Below are 12664 nucleotides of genomic sequence, written 5' to 3' on the forward strand. Positions count from 1 at the left end.
ACAATGTTCCACAGCCTTTTAAATACGGATTTCACTTCTTTCTTCTTTGTGATAAAGAAATAACAAGATAGAGCTAGATGTTTTTTCTTAATATATTAAAATGTCTATTTTAAAATATAAGATAAAAGTCTGATACCTTTATCTGTAATTCCAAATACAATTTTGTGATCCAAAATAATAAATTTTTGGATAAAAATAAAAATGTTTTCCTTCAATATGAGTATTGAACGACCCAATGCCAACAGAATCTCAAGTGATTCATTACATGAATGCGCCCCAATTTTCATTGAAGTTACTAAATAATAAAACTGATTCATCTGCCTGAAAACACTGAAGACACTGATCGTCTCTGGAAATGGAGAACAGGACTCCCAGGGCTTTATTCCACAAAGCTCTAATATAAAACAAGGTGGGAGGAGCTGGCAACACATTCTTCAGTGGGCATAGATATAAAAACATAAGGGAGCAAGTGCTTAAGAGGAAAGGAATCTAATTTCTTGGCTGTGATTTCCAGGATGGACCGAATGGGAATTTGAACAGGTCGCCATGCCAACTCTCCATAAGCTCATGGGCATTTCTTCCACCTGTAAGGTTATTATCAACGATATCTATGAACAGGCAGTAATCGACATGAACAACACCCGCTGAAAGACACTGCTCCTCAAACAACTAACTTTAAGAGAAAACATGAAAATTTCCTCAAGTCATCTATGCCAATGTGAACCACACCAGCAAGACAAGTTTTATCCTTAAAAATATTAGTGATTAGAAATTTTAGGAACACCTCTTTTGAGGTTTTTTTGTGGTTGTTGTTGTGATAAGTCACGCCATTTTGTTGTACCAACGCTATTTATCCAGATCAATAATTTCAACATCCTGCTTTTTCCCCTTTACCCTGGTGCTCTCTATAGCATGCGCCTTCAACTCAGGAGTAAGGAGGGGGCAACTGAGGCAGAAGAGGGAAGAAAAGACTCTAGAACGTATTATGATAGGAGTCCTTGCGCTGTATTACCATAGGATGCTGTACAGATGACACTTTGTTATCCCATCTTCCAAATAGCTAAAAACTTCGGCAATACAGGAATACCCACAAGAAAGAGGTTGAATGTGGAATGGGCTGATTCAAAGCACATGCTTCAGCAATTAGTAGAAAAATGTCACTCATATTTAACCACTTTGCCCAAAGGTGTACACAAACACCCTTTATTTTATCCATTTCAGTCCCAGTGCTTTCCCGCCACTGGCAGAATTCTGGAAGAGGGCTGTGAATAAGAGAGGAAGGCTCCTCATGCTAAAGCCTTTCTTCCTGAGAAGCCCTTGCCTTCCTACTGGGGAAAAAAAAATGCTTGGGAAAACTGGAGAGTGTATTGATTTGGAGCATTTCACTTTACTCCAGAACAAACGGAATGAAAGCTGCTCTTTAATGAAGCATAACCGTGTAGAGAAGTCTGCTTAAATATTTGCTCAGATAATATTTTCTTACTCTGAAGCTATGAATCTGGCAACAGAGACAGGTTAATAATAGCGATGAGCCCTGTGGCTGTTGGAAGAGAGACTCCATGTATCCAGAGGTAGCAATTAAATAAGCTCTGATCATTTGTACCACAGAACCATATACAGATTGCCAGGGGGCTGTCCATGAGCCTGAATGTTTAAAGCAATGACACTGGACTTTCTACATCCTAGAGTGTCACTGTAGTGAATGCTACAGAAATTACAAAGTCAAAAGGCATGAGAAATATGCCTTCTGATTCAGCTTCAGCCTTGGAAATACTATTTCAAAACGCTTGAAGAATAACTGCAGCCTTTAAATCCATATCTACATTTCACATCATGATAAGGAACGTATCTGGGTAATAATCCTGAACTAAAGAAGTCAAAAACATAAAATAGTGATCTTTAGGGAGAAGAAACATATATACAACTAAAAAATAGGGTTCTCTTTTTTCTTCTTCTGTGAGAAGAAGGAAAGGAAGAAAAAACAAAACCAAGTAAAATTCTGGTTTTCTCCTATCAGATTATCAGACAATTTACACCCAGCTTGGTGACCTTGGAAGTTGAAACAATCTTTGTAGAGGGCAGTCTGGTAATATATATCAAAATATTTGAAATGGACTTAGATATTCGTCCTCTATGAATTTACAATGAGGAAATAAAAAGAAATGACAAATGTTCATTTTGGTGGTGTTCATAACAGCTGAAAATGAAAAACAATCTGAATATTCAAAACAGGGGATGAGTTATGATATCAGAGTATACACACAATGTCTATGAAGAATTTAGTAACAGTGATGAAGATTTAATATGAAAATATGTTCACAATATATCAGGTAAAAGGCATATTACAGAGGAATATTTTTGTCATGTTCTTGATTTTATAAAATATGGGTGTTATATATGTCCAAGCACAGAAAAAGAATGGAGATTATCTCAGGAAAAATTTGTAAATAAACTTTTGCTTGTTTTACTATTTCTTTTTATTACTGTCTAACATTTATTTATTATAAGCACAAGTTTATTTTATTTTATAATCAGAACTAAAGCTATAAAACTATTTTCATTTTGAACCAAAAAAAGGAATACACTTTATTTTAAAATAAAAATATTTTTTTGGATGCTCAATACTAAATTCCACCTTTAATACATAAATTTACAGTTAAGTGATTATTACATTGTTTTAAAAATACAAATACAGAAACTTTTTTTATATACAGAAACTTTGTCCAAGGTGGCTCTATTATTCTGGGTTTACTTACAGAGAACAGAATCTACTCTGGATCATTGAGGCTGAAATGGATTTGTTACACTGTATAGCATGGCTTATGGAATGGGTGGAATGGCCAAAAAAACAGATTCTAGGTTGAGTTTCTAGGAACAACCCAAAGCAGATCTGTTAATTCTTCTTAACTCAGTTCCATATTCATGTCTATGACAAACATATCTGATTGGTGAAACCAAATTAAAATTGAGTCCCTAGCTGCAAGGGAGCCTAGAAAATGTAGTTTTCAGATTTCTAGTTTCTGCAGTATAGGAAAGCACATAAAAAGGAGGATATTTACTGAAATAAATATAACGAATGTTGCAAAATAAAAATAAAAAAGGTTTGAAATATTGAGTGAGTCAATCCAAAGTTTATGCTTCTTTTAGTAGCATTGAAATAGAAAAATGTCAGTTAATGTGTTGAGAGATTCCTATTATTATTGTGCCAAGTGATGGTTGTAAACCCTCTCTGCAAAGTTTTCATTCATTTCCTAAGGCTGATGGAAGGAAAGAAGTGTGTGGAAAGAATGTCTAAAAACCAAATATGTCAGAAAGAAGCGTTGGTAAATTAATTATCCTTTGCTTTATACCTCAGATTCTTCAAATACATCTTTGTTTTAATGAGATATCTTTTTATAATTTGAACTTCTGAATATAACATGTATCTTTTATGAAATTTGAGCAAACTTTTCAAATCCAAACACAATTTCATGTGTTAACAACCGTTAATCAAAATAGGTAATCTTAGCTAAATAATTATCTTTCTAAATTGAGTAACAGTAGATGCTTACTTCATAGATTTTTTTTTTCTGAGTTCTCACTTGCAGGGGTACTTTCAGATAATGGTACACATAATATTTATATAGTTTTCTACATGTCTTTTAACATATGGGTGTGTGTGTCTGTTCTTAATCTTCCACTGACAATGATGATGATTTATTGCCCTCTCCACTTTCTCTTCTAGAAAAGTATTACTCAATCTTCAAGATTCAATCCAAATATCTCCTTCTCTGGGACAGTCTTCCAAATTCCTTATAAAAGTATTATTTTCACCCTCTTTCTCTATACTGTCACTACTAGAAGACTTAACAGAGTGTATTGTAGAGAGTATAATATCTGTCTTCCATGCCTGTCCCTGCCCCTTCACAATGAGAGCAATTTGAGAACAGGTTTTGGTCATGGGACCACCCCACGAGATTGAGGTTGAGGGTATGGCAGAGAGTGAACTGAAAACGGTGAAAGAGTGATCCTCAAAAACAAAAACAAAAAAGCAAAACAAATCCCCAGCATGCTCTTACCAGAAGGAGGAAGAAAACCAGCGAATGGCCACAGCACAATAAAAAAAAATGTTCTGACTGGATGTCAAAGGCATTATACTTAGCAAAAAAAAGTCAATCTCAAAGCGCACGTACTGTATGATTCCATTCATATAACATTCTCAACACAATAAAATTATACAGATGGAGAACAGATTAATGGTTGTCAGAGGTTAGGGATGGTGGTGGAGAAGGGAAGTGGGTATGAGTTTGATGTATTGATTATGGTGGTGGTTATACAAATCCACACATGCAGATCAGAATTGTAAAGAAAAGAAAATGTGACCTAAGAAAATCATACCCAAAGCGGCCAATGTTGTTCTTATAGGAAAGCTACAGACAGATATCCTCAAACTAGAAAAAAAAAAAATCTCAGGAATAGAGCATTCATATAATCCTCTTGAAAAAATGGCTTAAAAATTAAATTTACCTTATTTTAAGATTAATCAAAATTCATAACTTAGAATGAAAGTTGTTGTAAAAAGGCTAACAATGAGCATCATATTCATTTAAATGTCTTAAATGAATTAATATGATACATTTTTAAAGATCAGAATCTTAATATTGAATATTGAATATATGAAAAAACTTCCTACGACTAACCCTAGCCCTATGTATATGACATGTAGCAATGCCCATAATCACAGCCGGTATTCCCCCACAAACATAAGAAATATGTCTGACAAAAGAGTTACAAACATAGGCATTGTACAAGTTGTAACATAAAAATTGGGAAGGAATGGTAGAGGAGATGAGAGACCATATAAGAGTACTAACATCCTCTTATTTCACAGAAAAGCTTAATTGATGATAATTAATGTTGAAACATATATAACTCTGATTCAAAGTTTGTTAAAACTTCTTTTTAAAATTAAAACATCCTTGGGCAGGCCCAGTGGCTCCGGTGGTTAGAGCTCCGTGCTCTCAACTCTGAAGGCTGCCAGTTCGATTCCCACATGGGCCAGTGGGCTCTCAACCACAAGGTTGCCAGTTCAATTCCTCGAATCCCGCAAGGGATGGTGGGCTCTGCCCCCTGCAACTAAGACTGAACACGGCACCTTGAGCTGAGCTGCCTCCCGGATGGCTCAGTTGGTTGGAGCATGTCCTCTCAACCACAAAGTTTGCCAGTTCGACTCCTGCAAGGAATGGTGGGCTGTGCCCCCTGCAACTAGCAACAGCAACTGGATCTGGAGCTGAGCTGCGCCCTCCACAACTAAGACTGAAAGGACAACAACTTGACTTGGAAATAAGTCCTGAAAGTACACACTGTTCCCCAATAAAGTCCTGTTAAAAAAAAAAAGTTTTTTTAAAAAAATTAAATATCCTTTAGAAAACATTTATTTTTACCATGTAAAAACATTTAAAGTTCCACATTTCCTAAAGTTTCCTTTTCTCTTCCATTAAATTAAAGGAAATTACATGTATTTTGTTTTTGCTTAATTAAAAATAACTTCTAGATTATGATTCCCATTTTATAAAACCATTTCTATCTTTCCCTTCCCCTCCTTCTCTCTCTATCTCTGTATGTGTATGTGTATACACAAAAAGATATCTGAAAATGTTTATTTAATGTAATGTTAACAATATTATTGTTGAGTGATTGAATGTGAGGTGATTTTTCCAAATTCAGCATTATTCTTCAATGTCTGATTCTCTTCTATGTGAAGATTTCATTTTTATAAAAATAGTGAGATATTTTTCTTATTGAAAAATACAGATAGAAAATATGTCAGTAGGTCAACAGTTGTTATGTCTAGGTGGTGGATTTATTTTTAAAAAGCCAGTTTTCTTTTTTGTACTTTAATATTTTTTAATTTTCAGAAATAAAATAAATATACTTTAATTTTTAAAAAAAGGACGAGAGGCAACCCAAGCAGCAAAGTACGATTGTTTTTCAATATTGAATTTAGTGTTGAAATTGAGGCAGATAAGGAACAACAGCTCAGGAGGTCAGGAGGATCGAGAAACGCTCGGCTCCGTTTTTAAGTTCTTTCTGTGCACTGGTCTAAATCACTTAACTTTTTTATTTCTTAGTAGTCAGATCCTGCATGCTGACAGACTGACAGGGTGACCACCATCTCAATGATCTGGGTTTTCCACAAAAGCTGTGGTGCTAGAGAGTTTCTCAACCCTGTTGATTTGAAAGAATACCCTGACTGTTCCAGTTCACATGGTTTCGTTCGATGCCCTGGAAAAAGACTGGAAAGATCTCCCAGCCAAATGGAAGCCTGTCTGGGATGGGGAGATGAACAAGGTGTGGAGCAAGCTGAAAATAGCATGGAGATCTTTTAAGTGATCTGAATAGACGGTAGGATTCAGAGCAAGAAAATCTACATTAGACAGCATCTAAGAGGAGAAGGCATCAAAGCCCTCGGTGTAAAATGCTGACTTCTAAGAAAGTCCTGTGGCTTAGAACCCAAGCACCATATCACAATGAGCTTCCCATTAAATGCTGTGACTACTCAAACACAATCCACTGTGAGAATTGCTTTTTGCAAGTACTTCCAAAGATCCTATCTTCATACTGGCTTATATTCATTTGCAGTGGGTTCTCCCACCTAAATGAAGACAGAGAGAATCAGAGACGTGGCCAAATACGGCCAATATTACTTTGAAGCACACTTTCCATGACCTGTCTCCAGAGAAGTGGCCTAAAGTTGAAGAGCAGTTGTCCTTTCTGGGACTCAAATTACAACTTAGAGGAGCATCTGCCAATCAGAACAGCTAACATTTATCAAGTACTTAACATGGACCTGCAACTGTACTAAATATTTCTCTCTCTCTCTCTCTCTTTTTCTCTCTCTCTCTTTCTCTCTCTCTCCAGCTTCACTTTTGCCTCTCTCCCCCCTTTTTAAAATACGTTACTATTCCATTTGAACAAAATGTTCTGCCACTTTAAAAACATATGTTTTAAAATCATTGTTCTGAAAAATGAAGTATACTTTCTTAGAAGCTGTCTTCTAACTTAAAATCACTACATTTAAAATTGAATTCTCCATAGAAAATACTGTACATCCATGAAGAGAAATATAGAGAAGGAATTAATTTATCAAATAAAATGTATTCAAAAGAAGTAAAGTTAAAGGGTAGTACTTAGGAAGTCAAAACTCTTGATTTCTTATTTCTGAGAAACAAGAAACATGATCAAGGGACCCCACTTATATCTTATTCGAAGTGTATACATCAACATCCGTGGCATGAATTTAAGATTATGTAAGGGCAAAATTGTCATCTCATAAAATGTTTTTGCGCTTTCCTGGATTTGGCCCTTGTGCACACAAAAACCCACAAGAATGGGCTCAGCCCAGTTGTCTAAGAGTTATCTGCTTTAAACGTGTGTCTCGTGTTTCAATTTAGGCTCACTCTGATTGGGTGCTGCCACAGGACCAGTCCTCTTGGGGGAAGTTGCTCTTGTCAATGGCAGACAAACAAATTAATTTGAAAATACTGACATCTTTTATTCTAACCATTGTAATCAGATGCAGCAAAGAACTTTGAAACAAAGCCCACTTCATTTTTAACTTGAATAAGTGTGATATCTAACAAAAATAACTAATAGGACACGACAGTTTCAAAGTGCTCTTTCATTACCCATTAGCTCATTTGCTCCTCTGAATAGTCCCACAAGATGAGTACTATTGCACTCATTTCATATGTATTGAGACTAAGAAAGGCAGGTAAAAATTCCCTCACTCCTAATGTATTTCTTTGACACGTCTATGGTGGCGGGGCAGTGGGGGGGGCAGTGAGGAGAAAGAGAACATTTTGATGTGAAGGTAGATGAATCTTTCCAGGATATTCTTGAATCCATGAAAATTTTCACCATTTCCTATTATTATTTATTAAAAACAGAGTCATATAATATGCATATACAGGTATAAATGCAAGCCGAAAACATCAAAATGCTTTCAAAATGCAATACAAGGGACTTAGGGGCTCAAATGCTATTGCAGAATTATGGCAATTAAGTCCTTAAAAGCAATCTTATTTCATTCATGGTAAGCAACAATTAATCTAAGCCAATTTTTATGGCTGAGAAAGAAAAAGAACCCCATTTCAATTTAACTCAGAATGGACATTTGGACTACATTGACTCATATTTTCTAATTAGTCACTAGAGATTCTAATTAAACTAATCAAGTTACTAATCTATAATACTGGTCAAACTAGTTGTATGTGACATTAACTTATGGCTTAAAATAAACAAAAAATTAGATCGTGTCAGATGGATACTAGACTTACTGGGGTGATCACTTCCTAAATTATATAAATGTCTAATCACTATATTGTACACCTGAAATTAATATAATATTGTCTGTCACTTATAATTGAAACATTTTTAAAACAAATTTTAAACTTAGAAATTATATACCTAATATTCAACTTCAGAGCTTAGTGAGAAGTAAGTTTATTTTCTTAATTTACATACTTTTGAAAATGTGGCACAAGTATACAATAGAAAATTTAAAACATTCCAGAAAAATACACAATAAAATCTGTGTATTAGGTCACTTCGCTCCCATTTTCAGAGCTAACCACTGTTAAATGCTTCTTGTTTACCCTTCCAGACATAGTTCTAAGTATAGATAAGCATATATATGCATACATGTATACTTCCTTTCTATTTTTACACGAATCATAGCACACTGTACACTTTATTTTACACCTTGCTTTTGCCCTTGATGTTTCTTGAAGGTTAGTCCATGTCTACACATATGGGGCTAATTCATGCTTCTTAACAGTTGCATAATGCTCTTTTTATGGATGTACTACTTATGAGATTTGTACTATGGATGGGCCTTGAGAGTTTTTCCAGTCTTTTGCTATTATTTGGGGGAAAAAATGCTGTAGAATATCCTTGTACATGCACTGTTATGTACATATGTAAGTATATGTGGGAGATAAGTTCCTAAAATAAATTTTTGACTCAAGACATGTTGCTTAAGTAGGAATGTCTGATATTATTTATTTCAACTGAAAGCTCCTTAAGAAAGATTTATCATTGTTAAGAAAGAACTCAACAGTGTTAATGATCTTCCATCACAAACACTAGACTGAAATTAAGTGAAAGCGTTTATCAAGAAGTGTAGTGTGTGTGTGTGTGTGTGTGTGTGTGTGCACGCACGTGCATAAGAAGAATGAGGGAGAGATCCAAGATGGTGGAGTAGATAAACACTGTGCCTGCATTGTTCCATGAACACATTAAAATTACAACTAAATTATAGAACAATCAAGTGGGAAAACCATCTGAAGTCTAGCCGAACAGAAGTCCTATAACTAAAAATATAAAGAAGCCAAATTGAGACTAGTAGGAGGGGAGAAGACACAGAACGGGCCACAAAACCTCCTTGTGGTGGTTGAGAATATGGAGTGATACCTCAGCCACCGAGGTTCCCAGTGGAGGAGCAAGGGACCCCAGCTCCCAACACGAAGCTTCCCCAACCAGGAAGGGGAGCCCCCACAACATCTGGGTGTGAAACACAGTGGGGATGCCAACCATTTAGATGGAACAGAAGGCTTTAGGAAACCCAGACAGCCTCTTAAATGGCTAGCTCACAAACTCACTCACGCGCAGGCACTTACCTTGGACTCCACCAGAGGGACAGTGACCTGGGGGGCCTCAGAGTCATATGGGAGGCAGACTGAGGTGGCTGCAGGGGAGGACTGGAGGATAATCAGCATTTTCCCAGTGAGGAGTCCTTTTCCTGTTCAGCAGGCAGGCAGGAGCCATCTTTCCTAGGTTAAGCCCACCCCCACCATGGCCAAATTTGAATCTGATTGGCCTGGTGAGCTCCACTGCTCCACCCTGTTGACTCAGCTGGGACCCTGTCCCACCAAACTCAAGAACAATTGGAAGCACTTTCCCCATGAGCAGCTAGGCCCTCCTGCATTGACCTCATTCTTGGAAAACTATCAGAGTCCACAGGCTTCAGGTGTGTGGTGACTGGCCTCAGAGTGCTCTGAGACTTTTGCTGAGTTTCTTCAGGCTCAGCACTGGCACCAAACCAGAGTCTACATTACCCTGGCCAAAACTCTTCCCACTCTAGTGACTCCCTGAGACCCTGTCTCACCCAACTTGCATACCGCACGAGGCTTTATCAGTGGCTGAACCTTACAGGAGCTGACAGATGGCAACAGGCCTCCGGGTGTCCTGGCTTTTTGCGGAGCTACCCCAGGCCCAGTACTGGTGGAAGCCATCTTCAGTTTGCAGGGTGGCCTCTCCCACATGCCTCCAGGTCCAGCACAGGCAGTGAATAGCTGTGGATCATTTTGTAGCTCCTACCAGGTAGCCCCTAGCCAGTCACAGGAGGCATCTGACCTGGGCCTGCACTGGAGGCCCTCCCGAGAGGCCCCAGAACCAATATACTTGGAGACTGATTTCAGATCACAGCACACTACTGCCCAATTATCCCCACAAGTGGCACACACAAAGAGTGGTCTCAACAGGCATCAGAGCCCAATGGGGCAAATCCCACTCAGTAAGGTAAGTGTGGGGAAAAAACCAGGAGTGCAGTTTCCAGGCTCTCGCCCTCACGTGGGAAGGTGCTCACTCAGGTGGTAAATGGCCATCAATTGTGGTTGGATGGCCATCAGCTGTGGCTAGTTGGCCATCAGCTGTAACCAGTGAGCCATTGGCCACTAATATAACTGCTGTGGCTACACTAGCAAAAAAATGGGGGCTAGCAAGAAGATGGTGGCTGGCAAGTGTGGATTGCAATTAGGACGGTGGGTTGCACACAGTGTCTCCTGCTTCTTGTGTCTCCAACCCAGCCGCCAGCGAGAATATAGTGGTATGACTCCCCTATCAATGGCTCCATGGGTGTTCCTTTGTGGCCTCACCATATCCTGTGTTCTTATGTGGGGAGCAGGACCAGAGACTCCGCAGGCCGCCCTGCATGACAGTAAACATCCTGCACAGTAGCCCATAAGCTGTGGATGTGACCAAACCCCACAGCTAGTCAGCCTGAGGGTCCATTCCACCCACTTAATTGCTATTGATATGACAATAACAATTAAGGCTCAACTATAACAGGAGGGCACCCACAACACACACAAGGGACACTCTTAAAGCACCCAGTTCAGGTGACCAGGGAGATTGTGCCATTGAGTCCCACAGGACACCTACTACATAAGGCTACTAGCCAAAATTGGGAATCATAGCAGATCTACCTAATACAGAGAGGTAGCCAAAATGAGGAAACAAAGAAATGTGTTTCAAATGAAAGAACAGGAGAAAAATCCAAAAAAAGAATTAAATGAAATGGAGGCAAGCAAGTAGCCAGAGACAGAGTTCAAAACAATCATTATAAGAATACTCAATGATCTCAAGGAGAACTTCAACAAAGACTGCAAGCATAAAAAAGGATATAGAAACCCAAAAAAGAACCAGTCAGAAGTGAAGAATACAATAACTGAAGTGAAGAATGCACTAGAAAGAATCACCAGCAGACTAGATGAAGCAGAAGATCGAAACAGCAATTTGGATGACAAGGTTGTATAAAACATCCAATCAGAACAGGAAAAAAAGAAAGATTCCAAAAGCAAAACAGAGGATAGTTTAAGAGACCTGTGGGATAACATCAAGTGTAACAATATTTGCATCATAGCAGTACCTGAAGGAGATGAGAGAAAGCAAAGGATTGAGAAACTATTGAAGAAATAATGACTGAAAACTTTCCTAAGCCGGCAAAGGAAATAGACATACAAGCCCAGGAAGCAAAGAGTCCCAAACAGGATGAACCCAAACAAGCCCACACCAAGACACATTATAATTAAAATGACAAAGGTTAAAGACAAAGAAAGAATCCTAAAAGCAGCAAGAGAAAGGCAACTAGTAACTTCTAAGGGAGCTCCCATAAGATTGTCAGCTGATTTCTCAACAGAAACTTTTCAGGCCAGAAGGGATTGGCAGGAAATATTCAAACATGATGAAAAGCAAGTACCTATAACCAAGATCACTCTACTCAGCAAAGTTATTTAAAATCAAAGGACAGATAAAGAGCTTCCCAGACAAGAAAAAGCTAAAGGAGTTCATCACCACCAAACCAGTATTACCAGAAATGTTAGAGGGATTTCTTTAAGATGAAAAAAAAGAGAGACAGATTAAAAATTGTGAATAATAAAATGGCAATAGCTATACATCTATCTATAATTACTTTCAATGTAAATGAATTAAATGCTTCACTCAAAAGACATAGGAGGGACCGGATAAGAACACAAAACCCTTACATATGGTGCCTACAAGAGACTCACTTCAGATTGAAAGACACATACAGACTGAGAGTAAAGGGATGGAAAAAGATATTTCATGAAAATGGAAATGAAAAAAACAGAAAGAAGCTGGTGTAGTAATTCTTATACCAGACAAAATAAACTTTAAAACAAAGGCTATCAGAAGAGACGATGAAGGACCTAGTAATCCCATTTCAGGGTATTTATCCAAAGAAACCCAAACACTACTTTGAGGGGACATGTACATCCATATGTTCATTGCGGCATTGTTTACAATGGCCAAGATGTGGAGGCAGCCTGGGTGTCTGTCAATGGAAGAATGGATAAAAAGGAGGTGGTACCTATATACAGTGGAA

The sequence above is a fragment of the Rhinolophus hipposideros genome (assembly GCF_964194185.1).
Source record: "Rhinolophus hipposideros genome assembly, chromosome: 5".
In the NCBI taxonomy this organism is placed as follows: domain Eukaryota; kingdom Metazoa; phylum Chordata; class Mammalia; order Chiroptera; family Rhinolophidae; genus Rhinolophus; species Rhinolophus hipposideros.